The sequence below is a fragment of the Lepidochelys olivacea genome (assembly GCF_965140295.1).
Source record: "Lepidochelys olivacea isolate rLepOli2 genome assembly, chromosome: 14".
Lineage (NCBI taxonomy): Eukaryota > Metazoa > Chordata > Testudines > Cheloniidae > Lepidochelys > Lepidochelys olivacea.
The window spans coordinates 26,512,936-26,527,808 of NC_140424.1; the positions used below are offsets into that span (position 1 = coordinate 26,512,936).

General features: G+C 43.2%; 1 pseudogene across 1 annotated transcript in view; it reads left to right on the forward strand.

Annotated features, from left to right (window-relative positions):
• LOC311530156 (myosin-1B-like) overlaps positions 1 to 14,513 on the forward strand; it is a 35,263-nt pseudogene extending 20,750 nt beyond the window's left edge. The window contains exons 26-38 of the transcript XR_014714555.1: positions 6,351 to 6,477; positions 6,736 to 6,854; positions 7,166 to 7,362; positions 7,817 to 8,000; positions 8,081 to 8,246; positions 8,398 to 8,522; positions 8,771 to 9,079; positions 9,180 to 9,383; positions 10,045 to 10,170; positions 10,264 to 10,434; positions 10,519 to 10,623; positions 10,942 to 11,037; positions 14,253 to 14,513. The product of XR_014714555.1 is annotated as a myosin-1B-like (transcript). The remainder of the gene's footprint in view (positions 1 to 6,350; positions 6,478 to 6,735; positions 6,855 to 7,165; positions 7,363 to 7,816; positions 8,001 to 8,080; positions 8,247 to 8,397; positions 8,523 to 8,770; positions 9,080 to 9,179; positions 9,384 to 10,044; positions 10,171 to 10,263; positions 10,435 to 10,518; positions 10,624 to 10,941; positions 11,038 to 14,252) is intronic.
• Positions 14,514 to 14,873: the final 360 nt, after the last annotated feature.

Below are 14,873 nucleotides of genomic sequence, written 5' to 3' on the forward strand. Positions count from 1 at the left end.
GAGCAGTTTTTAAACTAAGGGCTGGGGGAAGCCAACAGGTGCAGAGAAGCACGTGGTTCAGACAGAGACATCGCTTAAGGGAGGATCTATTAATGGAGAGTCTCTATGTCCTAGTAAGGAAGAGAGAATGGAAGATGATAAAATACAGGTAGTATCTGATGAGATACAGTCAAATGAAAAAGAGTCCCATTCAATTACATCACGTAATGGCAGACAGCTAAAAACTGACAATTATTTGAAGTGCTTATACACAAATGCTAGAAGTCTAAATAATAAGATGGGTGAACTAGAGTGCCTCGTATTAAATGAGGATATTGCTATAATAGGCATCACAAAAACTTGATGGAATGAGGATAATCAATGGGACACAGTAATACCAGGGTATGAAATATATTGGCAGGAGAGAACAGGTCGTGCTGGTGGGGAGTGGCACTATATGTGAAAGAAAGCGTAGAATCAAATGAAATAAAAATGTCAAATGAACCAAACTGTACCATAGAATCTCTATGGGATAGTAATTCCATGCTTGAATAATAAGAATATAGCAGTAGGGATACACTACCGACCACCTGACCAGGATGGTGAAAGTAACTGTAAAATGCTCAGGGAGATTAGAGAGGTAATAAAAATAGAAAACACAATAATAATGGGGGATTTCAACTATCCCCATATTGACTGGGTACATATCACCTCAGAATGGGATGCAGAGATAAAGTTTCTTTACACCTTAAAATGACTATTTCTTGGAGCAGGTAGTCCTGGAACCCACAAGAGGAGAGGCAATTCTTGATGCAGTCCTAAGTGAAGCACAGGATCTGTTCCAAGAAGTGAATATAGCTGAATCGCTTGGTAATAGTGACCATGATATAATTAAATTTAACATCCCTGTAGTGAGGAAAACACCACAGTGGCCCAACATGGTCGCATTTAATTTAGAAAGGGGAACTACACAAAAATGAGGAGGTTAGTTAAACAGAAATTAAAAGGTACAGTTCCAAAAAAAAAAAAAGCATCCTCTAAAAAGGGGAAGTTAAATCCTGGTGAGGACAATAGAAATGAGCATAAACTCTAGCAAATGAAGTGTAAAAATATAATCAGGAAGGCCAAATAAGAATTTGAAGAACAGCTATCCAAAGACTCAAAAAGTAACAGCAAAAAAATTTTAAGTACATCAGAAACAGGAAGCCACTGGAAAATCGAGATGCTAAAGGAGCACTCAAGGACGATAAGGCCATTGCGGAGAAACTAAATTAATTCTTTGCATTGGTTTTCACGGCTGAGACTGTGAGGGAGATTCCCAAACCTGAGCCATTCTTTTTAGGTGACAAATCTGAGGAACTGTCCCAGACTGAGGTGTTATTAGACGAGGTTTTGGAACAAATTGATAAATTAAACAAGTAATAAGTTGCCTGACATTCACCCAAGAGTTCTGAAGGAACTCAAAAGTGAAATTGCAGAACTATTAACTGTGGTATGTAACCTATCATTTAAATCAGCTTCTGTACCAGATGACTGGAGGATAGCTAATGTGACACCAACTTTTAAAAAGGGCTCCAGAGGTGATCCCAGCAATTACAGGCCAGTAAACCTGACTTCATAGAATCATAGAATAACAGAGTTGGAAGGGACCTCTGGAGGCTATCTAGTCCAACCCCCTGCCCAGAGCAGGACCAATCCCAACTAAATCATCCCAGCCAGGGCTTTGTGAAGCCTGACCTTAAAAACTTCTTAGGAAGGGGATTCCACCACCTCCCTAGGTAACGCATTCCAGTGTTTCACCACCCTCCTAATGAAAAAGTTTTTCCTAATATCCAACCTAAATCTCCCCCACTGCAACTTGAGACCATTACTCCTTGTCCTGTCATTTGCTATCACTGAGAATAGTCTAGATCCATCCTCTTTGGATCCACCTTTCAGGTAGTTAAAAGCAGCTATCAAATCCCCCCTCATTCTTCTCTTCCGTAGACTAAACAATCCCAGTTCCCTCAGCCTCTCCTCATAAGTCATGTGTTCCAGTCCCCTAATAATTTTTGTTGCCGTCCGCTGGATGTTTTCCAATTTTTCCACATCCTTCTTGTAGTGTGGGGCCCAAAACTGGACACAGTACTCCAGATGAGGCCTCACCAGTGTCAAATAGAGGGGAAGAATCACGTCCCTCGATCTGCTGGCAATGCCCCTACTTATACACCCCAAAATGCCATCGGCCTTCTTGGCAACAAGGGTACACTCTTGAGTCATATCCAGCTTCTCGTCCACTGTCACCCCTAGGTCCTTCTCTGCAGAACTCCTGCCAAGCCATTCGGTCCCTAGTCTGTAGCGGTGCATTGGATTCTTCCATCCTAAGTGCAGGACTCTGCACTTGTCCTTGTTGAACCTCATCAGATTTCTTTTGGCCCAATCCTTCAATTTGTCTAGGGCCTTCTGTATCCTATCCCTACCCTGCAGTGTATCTACCACTCCTCCCAGTTTAGTATCATCCGCAAACTTGCTGAGGGTGCAATCCACACCATCCTCCAGGTCATTAATGAAGATATTGAACAAAACCGGCCCCAGGACTGACCCTTGGGGCACTCCGCTAGATACCGGCTGCCAACTAGACATGGAGCCATTGATCACTACTCGTTGATCCCGACAATCTAGCCAACTTTCTACCCACCTTATAGTGCATCCACCCAGCCCATACTTCTTTAACTTGCTGACAAGAATACTGTGGGAGACCGTGTCAAAAGCTTTGTTAAAGTCGAGGAATAACACGTCCACTGCTTTCCCTTCAGCCACAGAACCTTCTATCTCATCATAGAAGGCAAATAGATTAGTCAGGCATGACTTGCCCTTGGTGAATCCATGCTGACTGTTCCTGATCACTTTCCTCTCGTCTAAGTGCTTCAGAATTGATTCCTTGAGGACATGCTCCATGATTTTTCTGGGGACTGAGGTGAGGCTGACTGGCCTGTAGTTCCCAGGATCCTCCTTCTTTCCTTTTTTGAAGATTGGCTCTACATTAGCCTTTTTCCAGTCTTCCGGGACTTCCCCCGATCACCATGAGTTTTCAAAGATAATGGCCAATGGCTCTGCAATCACATCCGACAATTACTTTAGCACTCTCGGATGCAACGCATTCGGCCCCATGGACTTGTGCATGTCCAGTTTTTCTAAATAGTTCCTAACCACTTCTTCCTTCACAGAGGGCTGGCCTCCCTCCTCCCAGCACCAAGCAAACTAGTTGAAGCTAAGAACAGAACTGTCAGACACATAAGTGAACATAATTTGTTGGGGAAGAGTCAACATGGTTTTTGTAAAGGGAAATCATGCCTCACCAATCTACTAGAATTCTTTGAGAGGGTCAACAAGTGTTCTTAGATTTTCAGAAAGCCTTTGACAAGGTCCCTCACCAAAGGCTCTTAAACAAAGTAAGCTGTCATGGCATAAGAGGGAAGGTCCACTCATGGATCAATAACTGGTTAAAAGATAGGAAACAAAGGGTAGGAATAAATGGTCAGTTTTCAGAATGGAGAGAGGTAAATAGTGGTGTCCCCCAGTGGTCTGTACTGGGACCAGTCCTAATCAACATATTCATAAATGATCTGGAAAAAGGAGTAAACAATGAGGTGGCAAAATTTGCAGATGATAGAAAACTAGTGAACATAGCTAATTCCAAAGCAGCCTGCGAAGAGCTACAAAGGGATCTCACAAAACTGGGTGACTGGGCAACAAAATGGCAGATTAAATTCACTGTTGATAAATGCAAAGTAATGCACATTAGAAAACATAATCCCAACTATACCTACAAAATGATGGTGTCTAAATTAGCTATTACCACTCAAGAAAGAGATCTTGGAGTCATTGTGGATAGTTCTCTGAAAACATCCATTTAATGTGCAGTGGCAGTCAAAAAAACAAACAGAATGTTGGGAATAATTAAGAAAGAGATAGATAAAAAGACACAAAATATCATATTGCCTCTATATAAATCTATGGCACACCCATATCTTGAATACTGCATGCAGATGTGGTCACCCCTTCTCAAAAAAGATATATAGTAATTGGAAAACGTTCAGAAAATGGCACAAAAATGACTAGGGGTAGGGAACAGCTCCTGTATGAGGAGAGATTAAGAAGTCTGGGACTTTTCAGCTTGGAAAAGAGATGACTAAGAGAGGATATAATAGAGGTCTATAAAATCATGACTGGTGAGGAGAAAGTAAATAAGGAAGTGTTATTTACTCCTCATAACACAAGAACTAGGGGTCACCAAATGAAACTAAGAGGCAGGAGGTTTAAAACAAACCAAAGGAAGTATTTCATCACACAAATCACAGTCAACCTGTGGAACTCTTTGTCAGAGGATGTTGTGAAGGCCAAGATTATACCAGGCTTCAAAAATTAACTAGATAAAGTCACGGAGGATATGTCCATCAATGGCTATTAGCCAGGATGGGCAGCGATGGTTACCCTAGTCTCTGTTTGTTAGAGGCTGGGAATGAGGAACAGGGGATGGGTCACTTGATGATTACCTGTTTTGTTCATTCCCTCTGAAGCACCTGGCACTGACCACTGTCAGAAGACAGGATACTAGGCTAGATGGACCTTTGGTCTGACTCAGTATGTTCTAACAGCAATGAATATACCAGAATTATTGCTGCCCATGGAGAGGCAAACTTAATTCTGGTATCACTTAGCTTTTGAGTGCTTCAGTTTGCAATCGTAAAGCTCTTTTAAAGTAGGGAGATGGTGTTATGCAAAATTTTAGGGTTTTTTTTTTAATAAAGCAGGCTGAAAAACCAGAAATTTCATCAAGTGTAATCATGTTGATCCCCCTGAAATGGTCATCAGTAGGACTGAAACCTTTAGATCCACAGCAACCTGAGCTAAATGAATAACTGGTAGCAATAGTAAGCTCTTATCCTCTTTGTGGACCAGCCTCTAGAGGGGGATGACACACACGTTTTATCTGTGGGTCATACAACTTTGTGATACAACTGAGGAATGCTAAGTATAAGTAGGGTTGGCAGAATTTGATATTTTTTTTTTTTATAATTTTGATGGATAATATTGATGTTTATTTTGAAGCATTTTTAAAAAATTATATATATTTAATTTTTAACAGTTGTACAGAATTATGGGTTTTAAGCATTTTTAGGTATTTAGATTTTCACATTTTCACAAAATTATGAGGGGTCACACAATGTAGGGGATCAGACAGTTATTCAATGACAGTAGAGGTTGAGATTCAAAAAGTTAAAGCTTTTTCAATGTTAAAACACAAACTGACAGCATTACATGTCAAAATATACAAAATAAAAAGCCTTAAATCAAACTCTAAGAAGTTTTCAGGCAGCATTTTCCTGACTTTTCCTATCTGTAAATTTTGTTTATTGTCAATGGAAATTTTTTTGTTGATTTGTGTGCATGGTGACATCAATGATTATTGACATTTACTGATAAAAATCAAATCCTTCCAAGTTTAGGTGTAAGGATTTCTTGGTTGTATTCCTGATTTTGGAGGGGAGTGTGGGCTAGCAGTTACAGACAGCACAGCCAACCATATAGGCTTGCCACACCCATTCTGCAAAGCAGAGTGGCTGGAGTTTGTATTTTCCATGTTAGCACACTGGATTCCATGCCACAGTCTGCTGGAAGTGACTTGTACAACCTCATAGTTCCCATCTGTAGAATGGGGGGAAATTATATTTGCCTGACTCCCAAAGTCAGGGCATGAATCCTTGTTCAATAATAAGGGCTATGGAGTGCATAGAACATTAACATCAGTCAGTAAAAGACCTGGAACTAGAACTCATGGCCTGCTCCTGCCTCCCAGATCCCATACCCCATAGCCCTGACCACAATTGTCAAGCTCTGTGTGGTTCCATGTGACATTTCCTGCCAGTGGAAAATAGTCACTTATTTAATCACTTCGCCCCAGGGCACCCCAGAGCACTGGGGATGGGGTGGAGGGAGGCAGGAGCCTACTTGTCACATCAGAGGGGATGGCTGGAGAGGCTTCTTGGGCAGTCTGCAGAGGAGAGATACCAGGGACCTTCCTGGGGTGGTAATAGGGCTGACGCAACCTCTACCATCCTGTGTCTGCTTCCCATTACCATACTTTCTGTCCTATTCCACTAAGGTCTCAGCCCCTCCCCCTCTCTCCAGCCCCCCTCTTTGCTCCCTTCCCCTACGAAGTGCGTCTCATTTTACCTTTTGGACACTTTTTTGCACACAGATTCATGACGGGTGAGATTTCCTCACTAATTGAGCCCACATGTGTTTGTCATGACAAAGATCTCAATTATCTCAGAATGCTGGAGAGCCCATGTGTTTATCCTCTTTCTTGTTGTCCATTTTACACAAAGTCAAACCTTGAGAAGATGTGCCGCACTCTGGAAGATCAGCTTAGCGAAGTTAAGACAAAGGAAGAAGAGCATCAGCGTACGATCAATGACCTCAGTGCTCAAAGAGCTCGTCTACAAACAGAATCAGGTAAGATGCATACATGTTTTTTGATGTAGATATTTTGAGAGGAGGAGATATGAGGTGCAAAAGGGACGAAATTGCCATTCTATGGAAAAACTGCATATCCACCTGCTATTAGAAGTTCTCTAACAATGACTTGGATGATTTGAGAACTCAGGTTATTTGCTTTTCTTTAAAGTATTTCCATTTGTAGTTAATAAATGACTATATCATTTTCCAGTCAGTGAGATTAAATCCCTCCTATTTCATTTTCACTTTTTTTAGGTGAATTTGCACGCCAGGTAGAGGAAAAAGATACTTTGATTTCTCAGCTCTCAAGAGGCAAACAGGCATTTACCCAACAGATTGAGGAACTTAAGAGGCATCTAGAGGAGGAGATAAAGGTGAGGATTTTTCCAACAGCCTTTTCTGTGAAGCTGGATTCTTGTTGTGAGCAAAATGCTTTAACCTCAAATGAAACCATAGCACCCTAGAGAACAGAGGGGGAAAGGTCCTCCCCAGCCCCTGCCAATGCAGGATTGTTCCCTACAGTATATTTAAGAATATTTTATTCTGTCCCAGCTTTAAATTTGCCATCCATTGAATCTCGCACCACTTCCCCGGGATAGCGTTCCACAGTCTGACAGAGCTCACTGTCAGGAGGATCCCCAGGATATTTAGCTACATCACTGTGCTACTCCTGTTGTGTCTCCAGGCTAAGAACGCACTGGCCCACGCCCTGCAGTCTGCTCGCCATGACTGCGACTTGCTCCGGGAGCAATATGAGGAGGAGCAGGAAGCAAAGGGTGAGCTGCAACGCGCCCTGTCCAAGGCCAATAGTGAAGTTGCCCAGTGGAGAACCAAATACGAGACGGATGCCATTCAGCGCACAGAGGAACTGGAAGAGGCCAAGTATGTGCTGGGGGGAGGACTGGAAGAGGCCAAAAACTAAATGGGGAAATGTGAAGAGGCTAGTGATATGCTCAAGATGGGACTGGAAGAGGCCAAGGATGTGCTTTGGGCAGGGGGATTAGAGGAGATGCAGTATATCCATTTAGTGGTATGGGTTGGAAAATGGCAAATATGCTCATTAGGTTTAGAAAGACTGAGAGAGGCCCTGTACTCTGTCGATAATGTGTGTGAGCTGATGGCAGATGGATTATCAGAGACAATGTACTGTATATGAATTGGATAAGAGCGACTGAGAAAGGACCTGATCTGTGTGTGCACTGGGGTCACAGCCCAGAAGAGGTGACTTATGCTCTCGTGAATCCCAGAGCAGCTGCACACAGATTTCTTCAATATTGCTCACTAAATGGGAGCCGTATTTACTCACTAAGTGGGAGCTGTATTTACAATCTTCCAGGAAGAAGCTTGCCCAGCGTCTGCAGGATGCTGAAGAACATGTTGAAGCTGTGAATTCCAAATGTGCTTCCCTTGAAAAGACGAAGCAGAGGCTGCAGAATGAAGTGGAGGACCTGATGATTGATGTGGAAAGATCTAATGCTGCCTGTGCAGCTCTGGATAAGAAGCAGAAGAATTTCGATAAGGTATTTCAGCCTTGTGGGTGTTGGATGGAGCATCCGCTAGTGATCTCCATTGCTTAGACTAAGGTCTTGTTGTTCTTTAGGTTCTGGCAGAATGGAAGCAGAAATACGAGGAAATGCAGGCTGAACTGGAAGCTTCCCAGAAGGAGTCTCGCTCGCTCAGCACGGAGCTGTTTAAGATGAAGAATGCTTATGAGGAAACCTTGGATCAACTTGAAACTCTGAAGCGTGAGAACAAGAACTTGCAGCGTAAGTCCCCGGATTTCTTCTCCTAACATGGGGCTTCTGGAAAGCTTGTCAACACTCTAAAGTGAATCTGTCTGTGCCTGTGGCATTGCTAAGGAGCCTCTCTCTCTTTGGGCCCTTTGTCTGATTGCGTTATTTGTCTGTAACCCAACAGAGGAGATTTCTGACCTCACGGAGCAGATTGCAGAAGGGGGAAAGACCATCCATGAGCTGGAGAAAGTGAAGAAGCAGACTGAGCAAGAGAAATCAGAAATCCAGTCCGCTCTGGAGGAAGCTGAGGTACACATGCCATTAGTCACTGCTTTACAAAGAGAGAGTCAGAAAACCTTGGAGCTGTATCCTGTTGTAAACACGGTGGGATAATTCACAGGGACAGGAGGACAGCACATGCTGTGCTGGAAGCTATGTACTCAGTGCCCATGCTACCCACAGCACTACATTCCAGTTTGTGGGAGCATTTAACACTTTATGTGGAAGGAAACAACTATTTTTGTCCCTTTATTGACCCTTCACTTGCTCTTGTTAAGGCTTCCCTAGAACATGAAGAGGGCAAAATCCTCCGCATCCAACTTGAGCTGAACCAGGTAAAGTCTGAAATTGATAGGAAGATTGCTGAGAAAGATGAGGAAATTGAACAGCTGAAGAGAAACCATGTCAGAGTTGTGGAGTCCATGCAGAGCACCCTGGATGCTGAGATCAGGAGCAGAAACGAAGCCCTGAGGCTAAAGAAGAAGATGGAGGGGGATCTGAATGAAATGGAGATCCAGCTGAGCCATGCCAGCCGCCTGGCTGCAGAGGCACAGAAGAATCTGCGAAACACACAAGGAGTGCTCAAGGTACACTAAGCCACACATGCCTAGTGCGATAGCTCAGCTGGTCTTTTCAGCATGCCAAGGAGTCTGCGCCTCCAGGTAATTTCTCTCACTCGTTTTACAGGATACCCAGATTCACTTGGATGATGCTCTCCGAAGCCAAGAAGACCTGAAGGAGCAGGTGGCCATGGTAGAGCGCAGAGCTAACCTGATGCTGGCCGAAATTGAGGAGCTGAGGGCAGCTCTGGAACAGACAGAGAGGGCCAGGAAAGTGGCTGAACAGGAGCTTCTGGATGCAAGTGAACGAGTTCAGCTCCTGCACACCCAGGTCAGGGTCTAGTGTGAAAAGAAATCCCACAAACCCCTAAGCAGGAGACTGCTCTGTAGGTATCCTGCTCCAAAGAGCAGCACTAGGGGGTGTTTAGAAGATTTTTGTTCTTGAAATGGCCTGTACGCTAATGTCCATAGGATGGACCTTTGTTAAACAGAAAGCAAGAAGCTGCAAGGCCCTCCTTGGTTTCCTTCATGTTGCTTTGTTGAAGGCGACACAGGGATGACGAAGGTTATAATTGCAGTGATGTGATGGAGGGGGGCAAGTGTCTCAGAGGCTCTGGGTGTGGCTTTCCTGCCTCTTATACAGTTTCCATCATTGGATACTTTTAAGTCATCTCTGCCATCCCCTGGGGCTCAGGAAGTATTTCTACACAGTGATTATTTTGTTATGGAATGGGCCAGATTTACAATTGGCACATAGTGTTTGTCACAAGCTGGGAGGGCAGGAGGTAATGTTAGTGAGAGCTCTTAAAATATTCACAGCACATCACTGACTAGCTGTCAATGTCCTGCAGCGATGATACATTTGGAGGAGAGACTGCAGCAGTAAAATGTTAATAGTAACCTGTACATTAAACACAAATATTCAGTCCATGCTCCAGAGTCGATATTTTGGGACTAACTGTAACCACGTCTTATCTATTGTTATTAAACAGAACACCAGCCTGATCAACACGAAGAAGAAGCTGGAAACAGACATTTCCCAAATCCAGAGTGAAATGGAGGAGACAATTCAGGAAGCGCGTAATGCAGAAGAGAAGGCCAAGAAGGCAATCACTGATGTGAGTTGAAGGCACCTTTCTTTGGAGAACATGGCCGTGTTTGCACCTGAAATGGCTGGTTTTCTGGACCGGTTTCCTTTCTTTACTCACTAGGCGGCCATGATGGCGGAGGAGCTGAAGAAGGAGCAGGACACCAGCGCTCACCTGGAAAGAATGAAGAAGAACCTGGACCAGACGGTGAAGGACCTGCAGCTCCGTCTGGATGAGGCAGAGCAGCTGGCACTGAAGGGTGGCAAGAAGCAAATCCAGAAACTGGAAGCCAGAGTGCGTATTCCCCACATTTGTGCAATTAGGAGCATTTCCTATGTGTAGTCACAATGAAACTCAATGATCCGTTTCTCATTTCAGGTGCGTGAGCTGGAAGGTGAGGTTGACAATGAGCAGAAACGCAGTGCTGATGCTATCAAGGGTATGCGCAAGTATGAGAGAAGAGTAAAGGAACTGACCTATCAGGTAAGGAGGGAGGCCCTTTGTGCTGTCACATCCTTCTCCGGGGAGCACAAATTGTTTGTACCTGAACCTGCAGGGGGCAATTTTTATTGTCCTTTTCAAACAGTAAGACAGTTAACAGTAATTCTATGGAAAAACAAAGAGTTCACCAGGAAATCATTTGAAAGAGAAAGTTAAAATATCCATTATAATCTTTATTATTCATCTTATATACTTATCAAAATGTATTATATGGAACATTGCTTTCACTATATAATATGAAGGAAATAGACAAATAATTTGGAAATGAAATGACTCTTTTCCATTACAAACTGTTCCTAGACTGAGGAAGACCGCAAGAATGTTTTCAGGCTCCAGGATCTGGTAGACAAACTACAACTGAAAGTGAAAGCTTACAAGAGACAAGCTGAGGAATCTGTAAGTATCATTCTGAGGAGGGAGGATATGCATCCTTTTGATATTGCAGAATGCTTTAGGGATGTCAGAATACACCTTTTCTAAGTCTCCTTTGGTAAAAATGCTTGGCTTTCATTAACAAATACTTACGGGTGCAGAGTTTACTGAGGAACTCTGACTGTTTCTCTAGGTTAATAAAAGATCTGACTAAGTTTAACAGTTTTCATAATTCCATAGTGACACACTACCTGATCTGCACATGTCACTTAGACGTGGTTGGAGATGCAGGCTCTGTTTGCTACTACAAATCACGTAGGATCGAGAGATGAGGAAGCAGCTATTTTACCTCTTTTACTTGAAATACATGAGGTGGGGATATGGATTTTTTTTTTTTAGTTCAAACTTATGTTCTGATAGGCTGGTTGGGAATCTTCTCGGATGTCACAGCTGTTGAACTGTCACAGTTCAGGGCTAACTGCACCTTTGACCCCTTGTGCTCTGTCTGAGTGCAACCCCCTTGACAGGCCTTGAAACTTCACCTTTCTGCAGCAGAATTGCAAGATTCTCCTGCTCCCAGACTGGGTCCCAGGGTACAGTAATGCAACCAACAGATTCTTCATCAGGCCTGACCCAGTCAGCTGCCTTGCAAGTCTTCTCTTTAGGAGCTGTGATCGGTGCAAACACAAAGGACAGAAAACAGCCTTTTCAAAACAATATATTGTTTAATCTCAGCAGAAAGAACACAAAGTAACAAGAGCAAATGGTTATTAACGCAACAGTCTACACGCAGAGCTGTGTTACCCAAAACGTACATAGGCTTAGCTTATCCAGACACCCCCTTTTCTAGGCATAGGAGTGGGCACAGCCTGATTTCCCACAGTCCCTGTGTCACCCTCTTTCCCTGTGCTGCCGTTGCTCAGTTCCTCCCCCCCACCCGACTCCTAAGCCCTAATGCCTCAGTTTCCTGTCTGGATTACCCACTCCTCTGTACCAAGCCAAGATGTTGAACTCAGCATGATTAGAGGGAAACTTCAAAGGAACTGACACCCACTTTAAGTACTGGTGAATGGTGCTGAAACTCATCCTGCTTACATGTGAGCCAGGCCTGGTTTAACCCTTTAGTAATCATATAGCAACCAACACAAACACAACCAAACAAACAGATGAACATATAATGGTCATAAAATAATATTGGTGTTTTCCAAGTCCTTCACAGGGATCTCTTCACCAAAGAGAAGAGCAGCATCCCTCTGCTCATTATATTAATGTATATAATTATATAATTAATAGAACTCCACTGATTCTTTTAAATTGAGCTGGGGTGGGAGGAGAAGAGGAAGAGAGTGATTAAACTTAGCTGGCCATTTTGATCATGCTGATTTGACTTCTTAATAGCTTTTGCTTTGACTGTGGCCATGGTTTTGGTGACTAACTGATACAGATTGCTGATGTATACAGAGTTTGTTCCCCCATTTGCTGCCTCTCTCCCAATGTACTGCTGCTCCCCGTTAACCCCAAATGCTGCCCCCCAATGGCCCTACCCCTATTTACCCCATGTCTTGCCTCTACCCTTCTTGGTATGATGTCCCATGACCCATGTTGATGTGCTGCTTTCTGTCCCATGTCTCACACCTACTCCCAGGTCCCAGTTCCCCCTGACCACAGGGCACTTCTGGGGGACCCGATGACCTCTCTGCTCCCAGCCCACTGGCTTCAGTGGGTGTCTGGCTACATTCCCCATCTCCCAGTTTTTGGGGAACCGTCAAAAAGGGGCCACTGAATCCCAACCCCAAGAGAAAGCCTTCTGGGGAAGGGATCATAGAATCATAGAATCATAGAATATCAGGGTTGGAAGGGACCCCAGAAGGTCATCTAGTCCAACCCCCTGCTCAAAGCAGGACCAATTCCCAGTTAAATCATCCCAGCCAGGGCTTTGTCAAGCCTGACCTTAAAAACCTCTAAGGAAGGAGATTCTACCACCTCCCTAGGTAACGCATTCCAGTGTTTCACCACCCTCTTAGTGAAAAAGTTTTTCCTAATATCCAATCTAAACCTCCCCCACTGCAACTTGAGACCATTACTCCTCGTTCTGTCATCTGCTACCATTGAGAACAGTCTAGAGCCATCCTCTTTGGAACCCCCTTTCAGGAAGTTGAAAGCAGCTATCAAATCCCCCCTCATTCTTCTCTTCTGCAGGCTAAACAATCCCAGCTCCCTCAGCCTCTCCTCATAACTCATGTGTTCCAGTCCCCTAATCATTTTTGTTGCCTTTCGCTGGACTCTCTCCAATTTATCCACATCCTTCTTGAAGTGTGGGGCCCAAAACTGGACACAGTACTCCAGATGAGGCCTCACCAATGTTGAATGTCGGATATGCTCATACCAACTAGCAGGGCCAAGCCCCACCAGCAGACTGAGCTCAGTTGATACTAGCCCTGCCAGTTTGTGGTAACTCATTGCCCATGGTCAGGGTTTCTGTACTCATGGGATGGAGAAACCCCCTTATAATAAATTCACATTACAATTAAACTACTAGCATTGTCTTTCTATATAATACATGCACACACACAGTGAAAATGTACATCTCTTGCTTGATTCCCTATGTGATAGGGTTAGAGAGCCTCTAATACTGTACAAGCTCCATTAATTCAATGCCACCTTCTTCCCCTCTCCCTTTGAATGGGGCATCTCATTACAGTTGGTAGAAGCTGTAATGTTTTTTGTTTTGTTTTTTGTTATGAGGAAGAATAATTTCTGATTGTCTAACCCTGAACTCTAAGCCTGTGGAATTGCTGACCTGAAAGACTCACAAACTAGAATGCTGTCGCTTTCCTAAATTGGATGCTTTCATTTCTGTATTTATCACCAAGCATATTGTTGGTAACAAATATGTGTTTACTGTCATTTATCTGTATTTGAAATAATATATACTACTGCATTAATGTGGCCTGATTAGGAAAAAGGAGTTATAAATGAATGTATAAACCTAAAGAAAAATCCCTCCAAAATGTTTAGAAATCTATTTTCAGTTAGTTTTTAGTGATTCTTTGAAAAAAGAATTAGAAAAGGGCAAGAGTGTGAAGGTCTGTGCTTAGATTTTAGATATGAAATGATAAGTGGGTAACAGTCTGGGCTTTCCCCGTCCCCTCAGCAAACAAGCACATCCTATTAAGTCCCAAATGTAGGGAAAGGGGAACCCTCAGACCTTTGGTTTACAACTCTCTCTCCATCCACAGGAGGAACTATCCAATGTCAACCTCACCAAGTTCCGCAAGATCCAGCATGAGCTGGAAGAGGCTGAGGAGCGGGCTGACATTGCAGAGTCCCAGGTCAATAAGCTCCGGGTGAAAAGCCGAGAGGTTCACAAGAAGATTGAAGGAGAAGAGTGAGGATGTCTCCATGCTGCAAAGTGACTGAAGAAATGCACAAAATGTGAATCTCTCCATCACTTTGCTTTGTAATTATTGTTTATTCTGTCCTCAGTGTCTAGTAAATAAAGATTATAGAGAGCTTTGCATACAAAGAACCAGAAGTAGCTTTTGTGTTGTACTCATTAGCTTTGGAGTTTTATTAAGGTTTGTACATTTACAAGATACATTTGCACAATCAAACATAAATTGAATACTTATCCCTAAATTTTCAAATAATTCCACAGATTTTAGCTTCAGAACTCCTGTCAATTGAATGAATCAGACCTCTTGTGTGGAGAAAGATGCCAAAGCCCTCTGAGATAATTTATGGCTTTATTCTTTCAAGCCGTTTCAAGCAGCACTCGAGATAGAATTATACAGACAGTTTTGCTTTAAAATATGATGGAAAATTTCCTGACAATTACCATCTGGTAAGCAAAATATAAT